The following is an 11,930-nucleotide window of genomic DNA, read 5'->3' as shown; positions in this document are numbered from 1 at the left end:
GCACGAAACACAGTTAGCACAGTCATCAGACAAATCTATAAAAATGCTGACAAAATTTAGTGTATATCCCAAAACGAATCCGGATCACAGTGGTTGGTTGTTTTAACCCATAACACCTATTGATTAGGTGTTTGAGATATGAAAAGTTAAGAAAGATCAAAGATGAAGGTGAAGCTAATGGATTAATGAATACAACAAGTGTTGTATTGAATCCAAACAATAAGATATAACAATAAAACACCTTGGATATCAGATTTGAGCACAAGATCAACACAAGAATGTAACAACACCAATATTCATTCAAGAGCCAAAAGCTTAAGTTGGTTACAATTTATGGGCTATATATAGTGTTCCTGATTAGCCAGCAAATTTATAAATTTGCTGGAATCTTATCTACACTAGGTCAGGAACTTTACTTTTAGAGAATTACAAAACAAGCCCTTGTACATTCAAAATATCTACAAATTATGACTAAACTAATCCAGCACAAGTATCAACAATCTCAAAAGTTCTAACATTTAGAACATAGACAAATATGATATTGAGGTACAGAATGGACCAGAAACCAAGTATTACACTAGTATAGTGTGTAGGAAAGTAGGGATCACAAAACTGCCTTCCTAGTGATAGTTTAAGTGCCGGAAAGTGCCTAAAACTCACATAAACTGCAGAATTCTACAGAATTCAGCGAAATTCGGCATTTACACAACATAATATCATGAAAAAATATGCTTATATGGTCCTGAATACTTTCCTAAGTGTCGAGAATCGAAACTGTCACAAAAGGGTACATAAAGCACACTAAACTGCAAAGATTAGCACCTTAACGAACCGGTAACCTGTAACAACCCGCACTTTCGTGCGTTGTTACTACTCGATATACCCGTTATGCCTAGCACCAGAGATTCGGATCATAATGTACCCACATCAGTTACATCGCTATATTGCAATATTTTCGCATATTCTATCACTATCACATCACGTTACACGTGCTGACAACCACGAAGATGTCAAGTGAGGACCAATTGTAGGATCGATATTGACGATCTAGTGAGTGGCGGAAACAAACAAATAGTTTGAATCAGAGAGAAATGAGTAGAAGTAGACAGAATATCACTTTAAACACTGTTTCTCATTAAAGTTCACTTGAAAATCCGGCAGCAGTTCGACTACAACTTCGTGATTCCGTCCCAAAGGAGAAACATACTAGCCTATATATAAGCTTCGGATTTCGCTTGAAATGACCATGTTATTTCAAGCGGAATCACATTAATTCTGATTTCCCTTGAAATGACCATGTCATTTCAAGCGGAATCACATTAATTCTGATTTCCCTTGAAATAACCATGTCATTTCAAGCGGAATCACATTAATTCTGATTTCCTTGAAATGACCATGTCATTTCAAGCGGAATCACATCAAAATAACATAAATTTACATTTAGACCCCTATACAAGCTACCGACATGACCTAAGATGAAGTCAACAGACATATGCACCAACACCAATTCTACCCTCCTTAATAGTCGTAATGTGTCACAGTGCAACTCATTACTTAAAATACATCTAACGTTCATGATGGCATTGAGAGAGGACCTATTCTACCCTCCTCGATGACCGTGAAGCGTCGAAAAGAAATCGAATACTCGAAACGAAACTCAGTTAATGTATCGCAACTTGGAAATGTAGATATGTAAATACGACCCAACGTAGCAAATTATAATAAATATATGAAATATGGATGAGAATGTGTAACCAAAATATCGCAACGCTTAACGATCGAAACGGAACACCAAAACTTCGTTTGCCGAAGGCATCTGATCAAATGGCAGTTCGATCGGATGGCCATCCGATCGGACAGCCAGCCGATCGGACAGCCAGCCGATCCACAACACCACTTCACCTCCCTTCTCTTATTTGCCTATAAATACCCCTCAATCACATCAAGAACACTTGATGTGATGGCTGTTGTTCAACCAGATGCTCCAACCCCTTCATCTCTCGATTTCTCGCGATTCTGGTAAGTTTTCAACTCAAATCTTGTACTTCTTTGATCTACACGCACTCCTCCACCTTTCTATCTTTTAAATCTCAACTTTTAACCGTGAAATCAACGGATTTGAGGTATTCTAGGGTGATGTCATCATGAAGTTCTTATGAACTTCAAGCGTTGGCCTCATTCCACTAAAAACAACTCAGATTCGAAGGATTCCCACAAGAATAAACAACATTTTCACAGCATATCTACACATAATCATGAATAAAAGGATTGAAAGATGGTTTTCCAACTTTCTTTCAACTCTTTTTCACTCAAAGCACTCAAGACCGGCAGAATCAGAGCTTATACCGACCTTCTGCTCATTTCTAGTGCCATGTCGACATGATACTGTTGCAAACTTGATACACATTTATGCTCACACAAAGTTCTTTTTTAGAGTGTCGTTAAGTCATTCTTTTTTGTAGTTTGACTTCTTTTTGTTGACTTCATGTTCTCATTTTGTTTGTAAATCATGTTGTACGAGTATGAGGTTGTAGGATCCCCACTTGTTTACATCAGTCCGCTAGATCTGGGCCCCAAGTCTGCGAGAAAATGGGACCCGGATTGCACGCTTATCGTTACCGGAAATCGGATCATTTTATTCCAAAATCCAGAAGCCATCATCTCAACGTGTCTATGGCCCGAGAACTGTGAAATCCATGCTTTCTAGGATGGTCAGTTCTCTCTCTCTCTCTCTCTCTCTCTCTCTCTCTCTCTCTCTCTCTCTCTCTCTCTCTCTCTCTCTCTCTCCATATAATCTTTAAATGATTTGCTCCGGACACTTTACACTAAAAGTGGCAGAAATGGGTTTGAATTGGTATTAATGAAAACTGATACATACTTGGGTGATTTTAGATTTATACAATGGTTGGCGATAATGATAATAGTTGGATACTTGTTGGCCTCCACATACATGATCTAATATAAATAGAGAACGTGTGTGTGTATATATATTTGTGGCTTTTCTTGTGACAGTCTGTTGCTTTGTATAGGGATCATGTGTCAAGATACTTTCTAACAAACCAAAGCTTGAAGATAGTAGAGCTACAAAACAAGTTGTTGCCCTTTTGAGTGCACCGCTGGAGAAATATAGTGATATCATCACTTCTTTGACATTATCTAATTATCCTCGAGTCATGGATCACCTTGATAGCGGAACTAATAAAATCATGGCTATGGTTATTATCCAAAGTATAATGACAAACCAAGCTTGTGTATCATCTGCTGTCAAGGTATTGAACGTTTTTTATCGTCTTACTCATCATTTTGTTGAATCGGGTTATTTGACTCGCTTAACACTTTTGGTGTTCTCTTTTTTATAAATAATTACTGGATTAATTATGATAAAAAAACCATTTTGTTTTAAAGTTTCAACCCATTTGACCCTCTCCCCTTTTAGGTATATATATTTATTTGACCCATTTGAACCATTCGAGATAAAACAATAGGCCGGGTAACAGGTAGGTTTGGATCAAACGAGCGGCTGATGTGCAAACACTTTTTTTTAGATTGTTTACAAATAAGTAATGACTTAACTATGGCGACAAATGCAATATTATTGTATAATAATAATAGAGTCCTTAAATAAAAACGATATTGGAGGTTGTATGCATCAAAATAGACTTCTGGTAGGTTTGGGTGAAAACGGGTTGTTCTACTCACTAACGGTTTATTGTCACTTAAATTGTTTTAAATTAATAAATGCGTTAATTTTAATAACAACATGAATATTATTACAAAGTATATGGCTCTTAATCAAAGGATTCAGTATTTGGCTCTTAACCTCGACAAAGTATATAACTCGTGTTTTTAATCTTTTAATTTTTTTCTCTGTTTTGTAAACTATATTGTCGTTTTGTTTATAGGTGAGATATCTGATGACAAACGTGTTTGGAGACCCAAAACGCGGACCACCGTTATTAGAGCGGCTTAGTCCGAAAGACAAAGGTTTATAATCTTGAATGCTTCTACACTATTAGAAAGGCAAGTCAACAGTAGATTCGCTTAATAAATAATTATATGTTTATATAATATAGTTGTTACCAGTGGCGAAGCTTGAAAAAAAAGTTCGGGGGGTCAGAAAGTAACGGACCTAAAAAAAGTTTTCTATCGCGTAGTTTTGAGGTGTATGTTCGGGTTGGACGTCGGAGATTCGATTGGGCTCGGGTCAAACAATAATATCAAATAAAAAACGTTCTCAAACATTAAAAAAGAAGTTATCATTTTATTCTTATTAGCATAATCTAATAACAAAACAAGTTTAACTCTAGTTTCTATCTAAATCAAATCACAATAAGATTAAACAAATAAAATTAGACATAGTTACAGAAAGATTCAACAAGTTTAGGGCAAAAATTTGGACCAATTTCACCCTTAATTTCAACATAAATCATATAAATTGGAGCCCTAAATTGAACCTAAAGATAAAAAACACAAACCTTTACCCTTATGAAGATTGGATAGGGTGGGCTTTTAAGTTGGGCTATATAATGATTTGATTTTGGTTATATAATATACATTCTAGTATTCTACCAAATATAATGATTTGAGCTATAATATTTAGGCTAATTAAATATTTTATTTGGGCTATATAAATAAAAAAATTAAAACCGTGGGGTCGAAAACGTATATACCTAATTTTTTTTATAAAACCGGGGAGTCGAAAACGTATATACCTACATAATCATATACGAAACGTACATATATAACACTACTGACCGAAAAGTTCGGGGGGCGGGCGCCCCTCCCCGCCCCTTAAATCCTTCGCTGCCACTGGTTGTTACTACTTGTCGTTTGATGCTAAAGGCTGATCAACAAATTATAATGCCCTTATTTTATACTAACATGATTTTTGGCATTGATTTAGTAGTCCTCAACATACTTACCGTAATGCAACAACCTATTTTTGATACAGGGGAATATTGTCAACACATATAACACATATGACAACAAAAGACAAAGGTCAAAAAGCTAAAATGAAAAGTGACACACTAGGAAGCAGTGTTCAGCAATAACAACAGGCAAATGTTAACTATAAGGGACAATAAGCATTAATGTCTTATGAAAACCCTTGCACCAAAAAGTTTAGTACTCTCCAAACACATAATCCATACTCATATGCTAAAAAAAGGCTTCTCAAAAACTGAAAACCCTTTGCACAAAAAAGTATAGTACTTTTCAACACAGGAATTCAACTCATATGCTCAAAAACAGGCTGCACATAGAATTGTTGTCTTATATCCAGCAGTCTCGAAAATTCCGAAAAAATATTGAGGTCCCACCCCTATATAATCCATGAAACCATTTGGACAATCACACTTAACTCTATTCTTCATTCTCTCTTCTTTAACAAATGTCTAAACCGGATACCTCATCTGCTTCTGCAATGTCAAAAAAGGATTGCTCATCGGCTGCACCATTGCCTTCAATGTATGTGGTTATTTACTATTTTGGACCCTCTAATTACATTATTAGCATATTTATTATCCAACATGTATCATTTATTATCCAACATGTTTGTTTGTTTTTTGCCTTAACAGCATACCTCCATCCGAGATTACTTTCTTGAAGGATTTACATCCTTCAAGATCAGAGTTTACCATCAAAATCCGTGTCCTAAGAGCATGGAATCGAATGAGTTTCAAAAATGAGAACAAAATTTATGCTCTTGAGATGTTGTTGGTTGATGAAGAGGTACTCCTTACCTCATGATGCGACATTTTTATATCTGTCATATTTTTACTTAAATATTCATAAGTTATCTTCATTCTATTTTCAGGGTACTCGACGTCAAGGGACATGTTTGAAATCTTTTCTAAAGAAGTTTGGTACCCCCCTTCAAGAAGGGTCTACTGTGATAATCAAAAATCCTACTCTTGGGGACAATCTCTCTTCGTTTAAATACGCCGATTGCCCTCAAAAGATATGTCTTTATTATGATTCTAAAGTCATAAAATGCAATGATTTTTTGGGTTCTGCTAATGGGTTTTCATTCACACCATTTTCTTCAATTTTGGACAAAACTTTTCAGAATACTCAACCCATAGGTCAGTATACACTTATTCAAATTCAAATAAAAATTTACATAATTTTCTTTAATAAAATTTTTTTGTAACAAATACTTCTTTTTGAAGATGTTATTGGAGATGTTTGTGTTTGTTACGACACGGAATCTTTCACCGGTAAAAATGGGAAAGAATCAGTTAAAAGAACGATTCAGCTTGAAGATAAAGAGTTTGTCATATCTTTTAATGTCTATTTGAATATTATTTTACATATAAATGTTACTAATTCATTTATTTTAGGGGCAATAAAATATATGTGACTCCGTGGGACTCATACGTGCATCAGTTTAATGATTACATCTCACAAAATCCAAAATCCTGGTAGGGGTGTTCATCGAATCGAATAACGAATTTTTGAATTATTCGAATCGAATTGTTCGAATAATTTTTATTTTTCCTTGAATTCGTATTCGATTAAAATCTATCGATGTTCGAATAAAAAAACCCAATTCGTATTCGATTCGTATTCGATTAAAGTTTTGAATTCGAATCGAGAATAAATTCGATTTAATTCAGATTCTTTAAAACATGTAAAAAAAACTATCAAAATGAAACATAAGTTTTAAATCATCCATAAAGCACGATATCACATTAAAAAGTTTCAAATAAAGTACCACGTCTAAAATTCAAACCGAGAAGTCGGGAATAATCACCCCACATTACAAGTTAATATTTTTATGGTTAGAAATCTATTGATAGAAACTTAGGTTTTACTTATGGGTCATGTAGTGGGTTTGGTAATGGGTAATTCTAATACTTGGAAAAAATTTTGAAAATAATTTATAGTATAGCTTAATAAAAGTTACATATGTATTATATATAAAAATAATAAATAAAAATGTATAATTTTTATTCGAATTTCGAATCGAATCGAATTTGAAATTATAAATTCGTATTCGATTCATATTCGATTTACTTGACTCGAATTGAATCGAATTCGAATTCTTATAATCGAAGCGAATTTTTGATAATCGAATCGAATTTAAACGAATTTCGAATTTTTCGAATTCGAAACGAATCCTGAACACCCCTAAATCCTGGTGTTGCCCGTGTTGTTCTAATTATACAGTTTGGCAAGTTGTCTTGGTTTAAAGGTAACTTGATTTTAAATTCTTTAATTACATTCATGTATTTAATATATCTATCTACACATCCCACATATTATTTCTTATATGTTCTCATACCAGATAAACCGTATGTCTCAAATTCATATATTGTAACAAAGGTATTCATAAATCATGATTTTAGTGAGATTCAAGAATTCAAGACAAGGTATTGTTTATATTTGATATTAATATCTATCTACAACATGACTCGCCTTAAAAAATACTTTAATCTTACAATTAAAGACTAACCTAAAGACTAACCTTTTTTATCAAATTCAATTAACATCTACCATTTTCCATATATTCATCATAAAGACTAACCTTTTTTTATCAAATTTATACATGATTATGAACGTTCTATCAACTTATACATTACATGGTTATATTCAATATACTTTTATCCTATATTTTTTCTAAGTTTTGTTCACACATAACCACTTATTTACCTACATTTTATAATAACCGTATCAAAAATGGACATATAAATAATATATTTTCTTTGTTCCCCAGATTCCTATAAACGAATTCGTGCCGTGACCGATAGACAAAACCGAAAACATCGAAAACGATGTTTAGAGAACAAGAAAATTTCACATACATCAAAGTTGACTACTTCTAATGTTTCGCAAGTTTTACACGGTAATCTTATACTTTAGTTTTTTACTTCATTTTTTCATTGCATATTAAAGTCATAACTTTGGTATTTGTTATCAATCACTGTTGTAATTCAATAATCACGAGTTACTATCTTTTTATTTTCTCAGATTCAAACATGTTTACTATTCAAGCTAAGCATAATAGAAACTTGAGAAAGCAACATTTAGATTCCAGGGAATTTAATGCACCGTCTACGAATTCCATTGGTACCTATTTCTTTATTACTACAAAACATGTTTATTAATATTCTCAAATAATATTAATTGATTTAACCTAACTTACATTAATATACTTACATCTTATAATATAACTAATTGTCTTGCAGATGTTGGAAAGGGTAAACGCAAGTTATCATCTTCCCGTCAATTTACATTTTTTGTCGATCAGAACGAGCATGTAGGCCCACATATTTCAATCCCGTTGGTTTGGATATCCTCAATTTCCTACAGATGAATTGAACTCAGAGGATGAAGAAGTAATTAAAGGAATCTCTACCCATGGCATTATAGCCTAGTGGTATGTTGGTGGTGGGATAAGGCTTATGACCATTAGGTCATGGGTTCGATTCCCACAAAGGGGGTTTTCCCAGATTTATTGGGTTTCCTCCTGAATTGGTGTATAGGCATTATTGTCTAGTGGAGATGGATATGATCGGGTGGTTCTGCTGGTGGCACGATGATACTCCAGTGGTCCGTCAGTGATCCAAATTTGCCGTTCAAAAAAAAAATTAAAGGAATCTCTAAAGGTATGTATTTAAAAGTATGCATTTATAAATTTCATACATCATTATACAAACATATATAAATATTAAGTCAATTGTTGACCGTTATGTTTTCTAGATTACTTGGATCATCTTGATCAGGATAATGTATGTCAAATATGTAAAGCTAAATTATGGAAAGCTGAAGCTATTAGAGGTCAAAAAGACGAAAAATGTTTTTCTCTTTGTTGCGGTTATGGAAAAGTTGAGCTTCCTCCGTACAAACAACCTCCTATAAGTTATTTACAGCTATTTGTTGGTGGTAATAAGAAAAGCAATTACTTCTTAAAGAACAGTCGAAGTCTTAATTCAATGTTCTCCTTTACCTCGATGAGTGGCAAGATTGATAAATCAATTAATAAAGGAAGGGCCCAAACATTTTCAGAATAAGTGGTCAAAATTGTCATTTAAAGGGAAGTTTGCTTCCTCAGGATGGTTCTAAGCCAAAGTTCTCTCAACTTTACATCTATGATACTGATAATGAAATATCAAACAGACAGAGTGTTTTCGGGTATGCTGGCAAACTCATTTTTATTTATTTATTTATTAGTTTGTTTCACAACCTTATTTTAATCGTTCAACAATCATAACTTATAGTTCTTCTATTATTATACAGTGTTACTTCAAATAAATCTCAAGTTGATGAAACCATTGATGTGGAGCTTATACAACAAATTAAAGACATGCTGGATTTAGAAAATCCCTTTGTCAAGATTTACAGGATGGCTAAAAATTGTTTTCAGGAAGACCCTCATGTGAATCTAAAGTTACAGCTTATTTTTATTGGTAAAAGAGATAAGGACGGGAGGACATACAACATTCCGTCATGTTCTGAAGTAGCAGCATTAATTGTCGGAGACATTACCGATTGTGTAGACAGACGTGATATTATTGTTCACACACAAACAGACAATCTTATACGTATTAGTGAACTACGTCCGTCTTATCTTCCTCTTCAGTATCCTTTGCTTTTTTCCTTTTGGAGATGATGGTTATCGCGTTGATATCCCACATCGAGAGTTGCCTCCTAACAAAAAGAAACCTAAGAAGCGTAACTTGTGTACAATGAGAGAGTTTTTTTCATACAGAATTCAAGACAGGGAAGGATGTTTTTCACTTATTCATAATTCAAGAAGGCTATTCCAACAGTTCTTAGTGGATGCTTACACAATGATCGAAAATGAAAGGTTGTTCTTCATACGTGGCCACCAAAAAAACCTACGTTGTGAAATGTTCGAGAATCTAAAGAATGTAAAAAACGGTGGAGGTTTAAACGGCTCAAACGTTGGTACACTTGTGATATTGCCCTCATCTTTTACTGGTGGAGCTAGATACATGATGCAAAACTATCTAGACGCGATGTCACTATGTAAGTATGAGGATACTGATGAGATTAAAGAATACTGACGAGATTAAAGATGAGGGGATCCCCTTCATTATCAGACTCCGTCTGTTATCAGGCTACCTTTCCATCTTCCAAGACAACAAAACGTCGTTTATGGTGCTGAAGAAGATATAGGCGACGTTTTAAGCAAACCTTTAGTTGCTTCTACTATGTTTTTAAAGTGGATGGAAGCTAATGCAACATATCCAGAAGCACAACATCTAACATACGTTGAATTTCCAACAAAATTTGTATGGAAGCTTAATAGAAAATGTTGGGAACGAAGGGAAAGAGGCTTCTCTATTGGTAGAATTCATGCTGTGTCACCCGCTCTTGGTGAAGCATACTTTTTAAGGATTCTTTTGAATAAAGTTAAAGGCCCAAGATCATTTGTTGAAATTTTGACAGTCAATAAACAGATATGCAAAACTTTTAGGGAAGCATGTTACAAACGAGGTCTTTTGGAGGATGACACTGAATATATTGAGGCTATTCAAGAGGCAAGTCACTCAGGATCTGGGTATTTTCTACGGTCTTTGTTTTCGACAATGTTGCTTACTGAGACTTTATCTAGACCTGAATTTGTTTGGCAAAAAACATGGCAGTTCCTAACTGACGACATTCTCTACAAACAACAAATGCTACTAAAAAGTCCAGGTAATATAATTTATTTTTATAGTTTTAGCACTTACATCATTAAAATAACAATATTTGCATTGACATTACGTTATATAATTGTAACATGTTCTATTTGTAAAAACAATCCATGAGTTGCTATAAATGCAATTACAAATCGCATATGTTCATAAGTATGTAATAACCTTTTAATGAGCAATATATCTTTTTTACTTAGTTGAACCAAATCAAACGTCCCTGATATATACTAAATTGGCATTTAATCTATGTCTTGCGTATAATGATTAATCTATGTTTTCACTAATTTGACCGTAGGATATCCATAATCTCAACATTTATCCATATGTTTTTCTTTTTCTGTGGATGAGAAATGTAACATTGTAATGTAGGTAAACACTTTGTAGGCCTTTCCTTACATTGTTGCGTGTTTGAAAATTGACTTTGCACTTAGGCATATTTGTTTACAGTTTAAGTTTTTCTTATTGTTGCTAATATTGATTTCCGTTTACATTTGTTAAGGATGTATTAAATATTTCTTAAATTCTTAAATTGTCTTAAGTTAATAAGATTTCCATTTACATTTGTTAAGGATTTGATGAAACCTGCTAATGAGCATATAGATTTTTCTTTATGTTTTAAATTCTTATTATGCAATTTCCGAGCTGACTTTATTATAATCCACATTTGTTTGTTGTAGAGTTATCACTTACCGACAATCAAATCAAGAACCTTACACTATTTGAAATTGAGAGAATATTACTTCGTAATAACTCAACTTTGAAAAAGTTTCCAGCAATGCCTTTTCCTGATTCTGATTTTGTTTCAAATTGCAACAACTGATTGATTACCGAAGAGCTATCTTATGATATGGATAATCTGAAGACCGTTGTTGTTACTCTTATTAGTGCATTAATAGCTAATAGCTGAGCAAAGACATGTCTATGATAATATTATGACATCTGTTACACGAAATAAAGGAGGTGTGTTTTTTGTATATGGTTACGGTGGTACTGGAAAAATTTATTTGTGGAAGACATTATCAGCAGTACTCAGATCTAAAGGAGAAATTGTTTTAATTGTAGCTTCGAGTGGAATTGCATCTTTGTTACTAACCGGAGGCAGGACCGCACATTCCCGTTTCTCTATTCCTTTAAATCTAACCGAAACTCTATGTGTTTTATTAAGCCAAATAGTGATGCTGCAGAGCTACAAAAAAAGCCTCCTTGATTATTTGGGAAGAAGCTCCAATGACTCATAAACATGCCTTTGAAGCCCTAAATAGAACA

General features: G+C 33.7%; 1 long non-coding RNA gene across 1 annotated transcript; it reads left to right on the top strand.

Moving 5' to 3' along the window:
* The first annotated feature begins 5,937 nt into the window (after positions 1-5,937).
* On the top strand, positions 5,938-6,414 carry LOC118485478. The gene is made up of 3 exons (XR_004876262.1): positions 5,938-6,083; positions 6,171-6,270; positions 6,342-6,414. It is a non-coding gene; the product is annotated as an uncharacterized LOC118485478 (long non-coding RNA).
* Positions 6,415-11,930: the final 5,516 nt, after the last annotated feature.

The sequence above is a fragment of the Helianthus annuus genome, chromosome 13 (genome assembly GCF_002127325.2).
Source record: "Helianthus annuus cultivar XRQ/B chromosome 13, HanXRQr2.0-SUNRISE, whole genome shotgun sequence".
NCBI classification, from domain to species: Eukaryota; Viridiplantae; Streptophyta; class Magnoliopsida; order Asterales; family Asteraceae; genus Helianthus; species Helianthus annuus.
Note: the sequence above shows the minus strand (reverse complement) of the source record. Positions and strands in the feature narration are given on the sequence as shown.